Source organism: Mya arenaria, chromosome 10 (genome assembly GCF_026914265.1).
Source record: "Mya arenaria isolate MELC-2E11 chromosome 10, ASM2691426v1".
Taxonomy (NCBI): domain Eukaryota; kingdom Metazoa; phylum Mollusca; class Bivalvia; order Myida; family Myidae; genus Mya; species Mya arenaria.
Window position 1 is genome coordinate 51,952,115 of NC_069131.1, and position 7,439 is coordinate 51,959,553.

The following is a 7,439-nucleotide window of genomic DNA, read 5'->3' on the forward strand; positions in this document are numbered from 1 at the left end:
GACAATTATATTTGTTTCAAGTTTATGCACCAGTCAATTGTAACCACGCCCCCCCCCCCCCCCTCCAGGTCCGGGGGTATACCGGTGATAGCCGGGTAAATGGGCCGTGTTTTTACCTTCAAGGTGGCCCCGCAGTGCCGGGTGAATGCGGTGGTTTTGTCTTCGCGCCAATATAGCAAGGAATGGGCCTTACCCAGGGTCCCTTGGGTGCGGGGGCGTTTGGCGGTTTTTTTTTACCAGCAGTTCGTCTCCGCAGGGAGGGGATTTTGCCCGGGCTTGGCTTGACCGAAAGTCAAAGTCCCCGCTATTCCCCGGACCGGGGGGGGGGGGGGTGGTGGTTATAATTGACTGGTGAATTACTACGATCGAAGTTTACTTAGATGACAGTACATTTTGTTATAAGAGCAAGCAAATGAAAGCATTTTTAATATTAAGATCGTGTAAATGATAATAAATGTTTTATTAAAAGCGTGAATATATAACACCTACCCATAAATTTACCCATTGATATTCTTCCTGCGAAGGTTACAACCATTGAGGGGGGGGGGTCCGCGGCGGAGGCAAGGGGGTGTAGGGCAAGTCCGACACGCCATCCCCCAAAAATTCTCAATGTCAGCTAGAGAAAATATGTTGAGAAGACGCCAGACCATTTTTTAGCGGAGGCCTCCCCCCCCCCCCTCTAAGGTCAAATTCTGTAGCCGCCCTAATAGACCGTACGGCACTATATTTCTTTCTCACATATTACGGCTAGGTTTATCAAACTTTAACATGATTTTCTTTTCTATGGCCGGATCAAGTGCTCTCTAGCGATATTATACAACACATTGATTTGCACAATCCATTTCATTGATCGTGTGGGTTTAAAAGATTTGAAATTTAAAACTATATTATTGGAATAAGGGATCGCTACGATGTATATGAAGGTTTGAAGGGCCACAAACAAAAACATATGTTAAAACATCTTCAACCGAATTTAAATCGGAAAGGAGCATTTATAACAAAAATGCCCTGGGCGGACCGAGGAATTGACGTTAGAGGAGGCGTAACTTAGGGTACAACGTGTTGCCATTTGCCCCTCCCTCACAGCCGAAATTGAAAAAGTTTTAAAATGTTGGAAGGGAGTTTGGAGCCTACAATTTCCGAAATAGTGCATTTAAGCGTATTTCATTATATTTGTTATAATAGTAACGTAAAACGAAACTAAAATTGATGATGAAATGTGGTTGTGAGGTTCCGGGTGCGCCCCCCTGGAACCGCCAATGCATTCTGTTTTACGAGTTTGGTGAAACAATTACAACATTGAACATGAATTTTACCTTCTGCGTTATATATCATTTGCAAAGAAATAATGCGACATTACTTTACAGTTAATAAAAAATGGTGAAATAATCATTACATTGTACATTCGAACCGCGTTGGCTCGAACTCTTAGGGACCGGCGAAAATACATCGAGCCTCGGAAAATTCGAGCCAAGCGGAAATTCCTACAATCAGTATTAAGAAATCAGTCTTTACCACCCAGTTCAAATCAACGAGGAATTCGAGCCAAGCGACACATACAACATGTGAAATGAGGTCAATACATGTAAATCAAACGACATTGTTATACAGTTCAAATATAAACAGTTCAACCTAGTGGCTTAAAGGTTTTTAAGTACAGCCTACAAATTTAAAACTATATACAACCTAAGTAAATCTTACGGTCATACATTATTGATTTCATTCTTTGTATAGGTCCGTTATTTATATCGAGTAATCGAGTAATCCGATAAGCTACATCGTTCTTAGATCCAATTCAGACCACTATTTAATACCACTCCATATCGAAAATTTAGTAAACATTAACGTACATGCTGGTAAATACAGCTCTAGGACCATTCAGTGCATGTCAGGTGGATTTGGCAATGTTTAAAAGAATAATTATCAGAACAAATTTGCTGACATTCATTAACGTTGTGACGTCATTCGCACTTATAAAAGATTAAAAATGAAGAATATTTATATGTTGACATAAGGTACTAATCTTTTCCTTATGTTAAAAAATTGGACACATGTAACGTGAAAATGGATTTCTTCTTCTATTTCGTTTACTGAACAAATGTTGCATTGCCGATCTTGTCTGTTCAGACAACGTGCAAAAACATTGCAACACAGTCTAATATAAGGCCAATAAAAAAGATCTTTGTTTTCACTATTTTCTCAAAAAAATACGTATGTAGGTATGTAGGCATATTTTTTATTTTTTTTTGAGATTCGTACTTCTGTAACAAAACGACCTATATCAGGGTATATCATTATTATAGAAAATGTTAGATATAAATTGCTCAAATTTTAGAATATTCACTAAAAAAAAGCTGATTTCTTTGGAAAATTATGGAACAAAAATCCAGGTCGGGAGGAGAAAATAGGGTCGGTCTGTGGAAACAAACATTTTTTATGTATGCCTAAACAAGAAGCTGTATATATGAGTCTGGCAGGGTACGCTACAATTCTTCAGAAACTGTACAAAGGTATCCGAAGAATGTTAGTTTTCATAGAATATGAGTTGCAATAAACAACACAAGTAAGCTTGTTCGTGTAGTTATAATTATCAGCGTACTCATATAATTGCACTCTCATTGCTGTAATTGTTTTTATGCTTCATTTTCGAAGAAACTTGTGCAGATATTATTAAAGATGCACTATTTCTCCCAAATACGATTCACCACAATTTATTCAATGGTTTAAATATGCCAGAAAGGATGAATACATGTCCAAAACAATGTTTCTTATGAAGGATTCCGTGTTTAATTTAAAAGAATTGTGCAGAAATCACAGTATTTCTACCCTATGAGACTAAAGTATATCACAGTAAATATGTTAGCATTCACCACTCATTTTATATTTTTGCTTTTTCATTTTTTAAATACACGGTTACCATCTTATTATCAGTAATTAACATTTTCCAGTTTTTTTAGTAAGTTTGTCACTCAAAGTTTAAGTTTGTTATACATGTGTATGTATTGATTTTGAATAAGTGTGTCACTTAAAAGGGGCTAGACACCAGATGGTCCAAAAATTGGCAAATACTGTATTTCCCCGAAACAAGCCTAGAATTGTCAATGCGAGCTAGTCAGTGTGGACATACCACGTGGTTTGTGACGTCACATTTAGTTACAACGTGAAGTAAAATACCGCTCGACTCAAAAAGGATTATCGCTGTAAGTGCGTTATTTTTATATCAATTTTTATAAAACCTAGCGGAGGCTAAGCGGAAAAATGTACACTACACTCGGTTACTTAGCGACATGTTGAGTAATTTATAGTTTTTTAAAAATTCGTGGGCAAATCCTGAAAATGGACAAAATATTGTTTGTTATGAAGAGAAGCAAATTAGGTTTCTGGTCCAAAAAGTTGTTTATATATATATTCACCATGTTTGCCTTAAAACGGAAGTCTCGGAATGCATATTCTATCCTAAGGAAGTATACATACCTACAAATAAGGCATACAGTATATAGAAATATGAAATGTTTGTATTTTGTTATGACGAAAAGCAAAACCTATTTGGTTATAACGAAAAGCAGTTTTCTGGGAACAATTGCCGACCTCTCTCCATCTTGCAATGAGCCCACTTTGAACCTGTTTTGCAATGAGCATCGGTTATGTTTTACAGCAATTAAAAGACATATACATATATGACAACTACATGTCACTGCTAAGTATGTCATTCTTTTTATTGATCAGAAAACTGCACAACTCCATCAATACGTTGCATGTTCTTCATAAGCTTGTCTGGTATTTTTTGACAAAAATGGAGTTTATGTGTCGTCGGTAGGTTAGAAGTGCACCTACATGTAGTTCACATTAATTGTGTTTCAATTAAAACCATGAAACATTTGAATGTAACTTAAACAAACGTTCATTGAAGTAAACGTTGCCATTTCGTCTTTTTTCATTATCAAACTTGATTAAATGCATATTGATAGACATATGTTAAAGTGGATACTTCAGTAATAAACCTCGATGTCGAACAACTGAAGCAAAACCATGTTTATCTGCACAATAAAGAGGGTCAATGATTTAATCAAACAAAATGTTTTCTTTTTTCAGAATGGTGCGGCCTCCCATTGCCATGGGGAAATGCAGCAGGCGAGCAAAGAAAAAACAAGGGGGAGGACGTAATTTCGTTTCGTGCAAACATTAAGTGAGAAAAATGTTTCATGGCAAACAAAATGGCGGATTTAGAATGAAAAGTACTGATTCGGGTACTAACTTTTGCCTGGTAAGTGGACTTTTTCTTAAAATTTTGAAAAATGTATGCGTCCAGTATGTGGCGAAAAACATATTTAAAGATAAAAAAAAGTTATTGAAAAGATTGTGGCTTGGGAGGCAATGTTTACAAATAAACGTGTTGATTTTATACACAATTTTTCGTATTTTCTCGGCAAATATGGCATATCGATGCATGTTGTAACTGTGCTTGCATGTATATATTCCTATTTTCAAAACTTCATAGTAGGAGGCCGAAAATAAATCTCATTACACGTTAAACTAATAAATGCAACAATCATGTTGCTGTCTCATCTGTGTTTTCCCGGTTAAATAGCGCTTAATGGTTTCCACGAATACATAATATCTGTTTAGGAATACAGATAAATATACCGACGCTTTTTTAAAATTTACTGGGATTTATGCATCAGTCAATTGTTACCACACACCACCACATTAATTCGGCACTACGGGGCCACTTGAAAGGTAAATACACGGCCCATTTCCCCCGCCGCTATCCCCGGTATACCTCCGGACAGGTGGGGCGGGGTCCAACCAATTCACTGGTGCATTACATGGTAGACAACCCTAGTAAACCTTAGTAAATTTCGAATTGGAAAATTGCGCATAAATTGCAAAAGATGCATGTGCAGCAAGCGATGCAATACAGTGAGACCTAATGCGTTGGGCAGAGTGTACCGTAGTTGCATGTTCAAGCCAGGTATAATAGCAACGTAATGAAGAGTAATTGAATAACAGGTGTATTTTGTTATTCCACCTGCTGGTAATTAACGACAGATATAAGAACAGTTTCCTCATCAAGAAAGAAGAAAGGCCATTCTTAAATAATGTTTGTGTGCAGCACCAACAACTCAGCAAACATTTATTTCCGAAATTGTTGTATATTCAGGAATTTTGTACAAGATTGAATATCTAAATTCTGAAAGCATTTACAAAAGTTGATATAAATTAACATAATCCGGTCATTACTTCCAATGTCCATTTTCGAACCAATACGGAGATTGTCGAGAAGTTGTGTTACATCCGATATCAATTTCCATTACGGAGATTACCGAGAAGTTGTGTTACATCCGATGTCTATTTCCGAACCAATACGGAGATTGCCGAGAACTTGTATTACTTCAGATATCCATTTCCGAACCATGACGGAAAATGTCGAGAAGTTGTATTTATTGCGAGATACACTACGGAGATTGCCCAGAAGTTGTATTACTCCCGATGTCTATTTCAAACCAATACGGAGATTGCCGAGAGGTTGTATTACTTCCAATGTCCATTTCCGAACAAATACTGAGATTGCTCAGACATTGTATTACTTCCGATATCCATTTTCAAACAAACACGGAAAATGTCAAGTTGCATTAATTGCGAGATACATTTCCGAACCAATACGGAGATTGCCGAGAGGTTGTATTACTTCCGATGTCCATTTCCGAACCAATACGGAGATTGCCGAGAACTTGTATTACTTCAGATATCCATTTCCGAACCATGACGGAAAATGTCGAGAAGTTGTATTTATTGCGAGATACACTTCCAAACCAATGCGGAGATTGCCGAGAAGTTGTATTACTTCATATCCATTTCCGACCTAAAACTGAAATGGTCAAGAAGATGCGAGTGGTATGTACTCATATATGAAACATATACAATCCCACTCGAAAACGTCTGGAATAGGTCACTGTAAACAAACAATATATTAGGTACGGCTTAATCTGGTGACATAGAACTATTACAGCTGCCAGTATTTAGATTCAACATCAACTGGACATCTGTTTTTGTGTAAAAGGAACTGTAATAAATTATTTTATGTGTTGCCGCGCCGGATGAAAAAAAACGATCTAAGGGCACGCGTGGACGCCGGTAACGAGGATTGCGCAATACATGCTTATTATTTTTATTTTATTTATTTCTTAAATTATTGTACATTCCCCAACCTGTTTACTAACGCCATGATGCACACAGTCCAAAGGCCGAGATATCAAGAAATGTTGAAAAAGATGTGCGTCGGGGTAATATCAGGCGTGAGACCACAGTTATTTTTACTATATGTTTCATATAGACACTAACCTGGCTTTTGACTTTATACACACCCCAATTGAAAAACAAGGACATGGCATCTCTAGAACAATTCAAGACACAAAATATAATCACAAGAAAACACCATGTTGACCATTGACCCGACTGTCAAAATTGAGTTCAAATACATAACCCTTCCACCAAAGAGTCAATCGGCTACAAACAAATAATTTTCAGACTTCCACAAGCTATGATTTGTCCAATATTTACACTGAAAACTATCAATTTCTGCATTAGAGTGTCAAATTCAGTCAAGCCCTCTGCAAAAAGAACATTTTTTGCATCTTTTTCATTCAATTTTAATAAAATATTGATACTTGAACACAAGCACTCTTTTTTTCTGTATTCACATCCGGATCTTGGGGCAGATAATTGTGGTCTTGAGCCTTATGATGCAACTTTAATACAGCGACATGTATTCTGAATGACTCTATATGAATACATACTTATGTATGTTTCTATAAACAGCAACAAATGAACCATACCACTAGTGGATTCAAGTTTACCTATATTTTCGATATATGAGGGGGAAAAAAGAAACAAAAAACGCCCAAAATATACCATTTCGGACTAAAAATTGTTACAATTTTCATTCGGGACGACACCTAATCCCCCCTGCCAACAATTTAAACAAAATCAGTTTCGGTTATGATGGAAGGGCGCATGTCAAAAGGTTACGCCCCCTAAGTTACGCCCCCTCTAACGTCAAATCCTGGATCCGCCCCTGCATACGGACATTATATTCAATCATAATGAAGTTCAGCCTATTACGCTTTACAATTTGTCACTTTTAATAACCATACGATTTAAAATTGCACTTCCCCCCTGTGTTGTTGACACTGAAGCCGTTTTGTGTGCTAAACAGAATCTATTTTTGTAATAAATCATTTCTTATCTACGTGTCATACGTTTATAGCAATTTGACACGACCTTTGGTGGTGCTTATTTCTGCCCCGAGCTCTACTAACCGCAATCAGGGGTTCCGCGAGGCCCGGTGACAATATTTTGGGGTTACGTGAGGCCCGGTGAAAGTATTGTGGGGTTCCCTGAGGCCCGGTGAAAGTATTTTGGGGTTCCGTGAGGCCCGG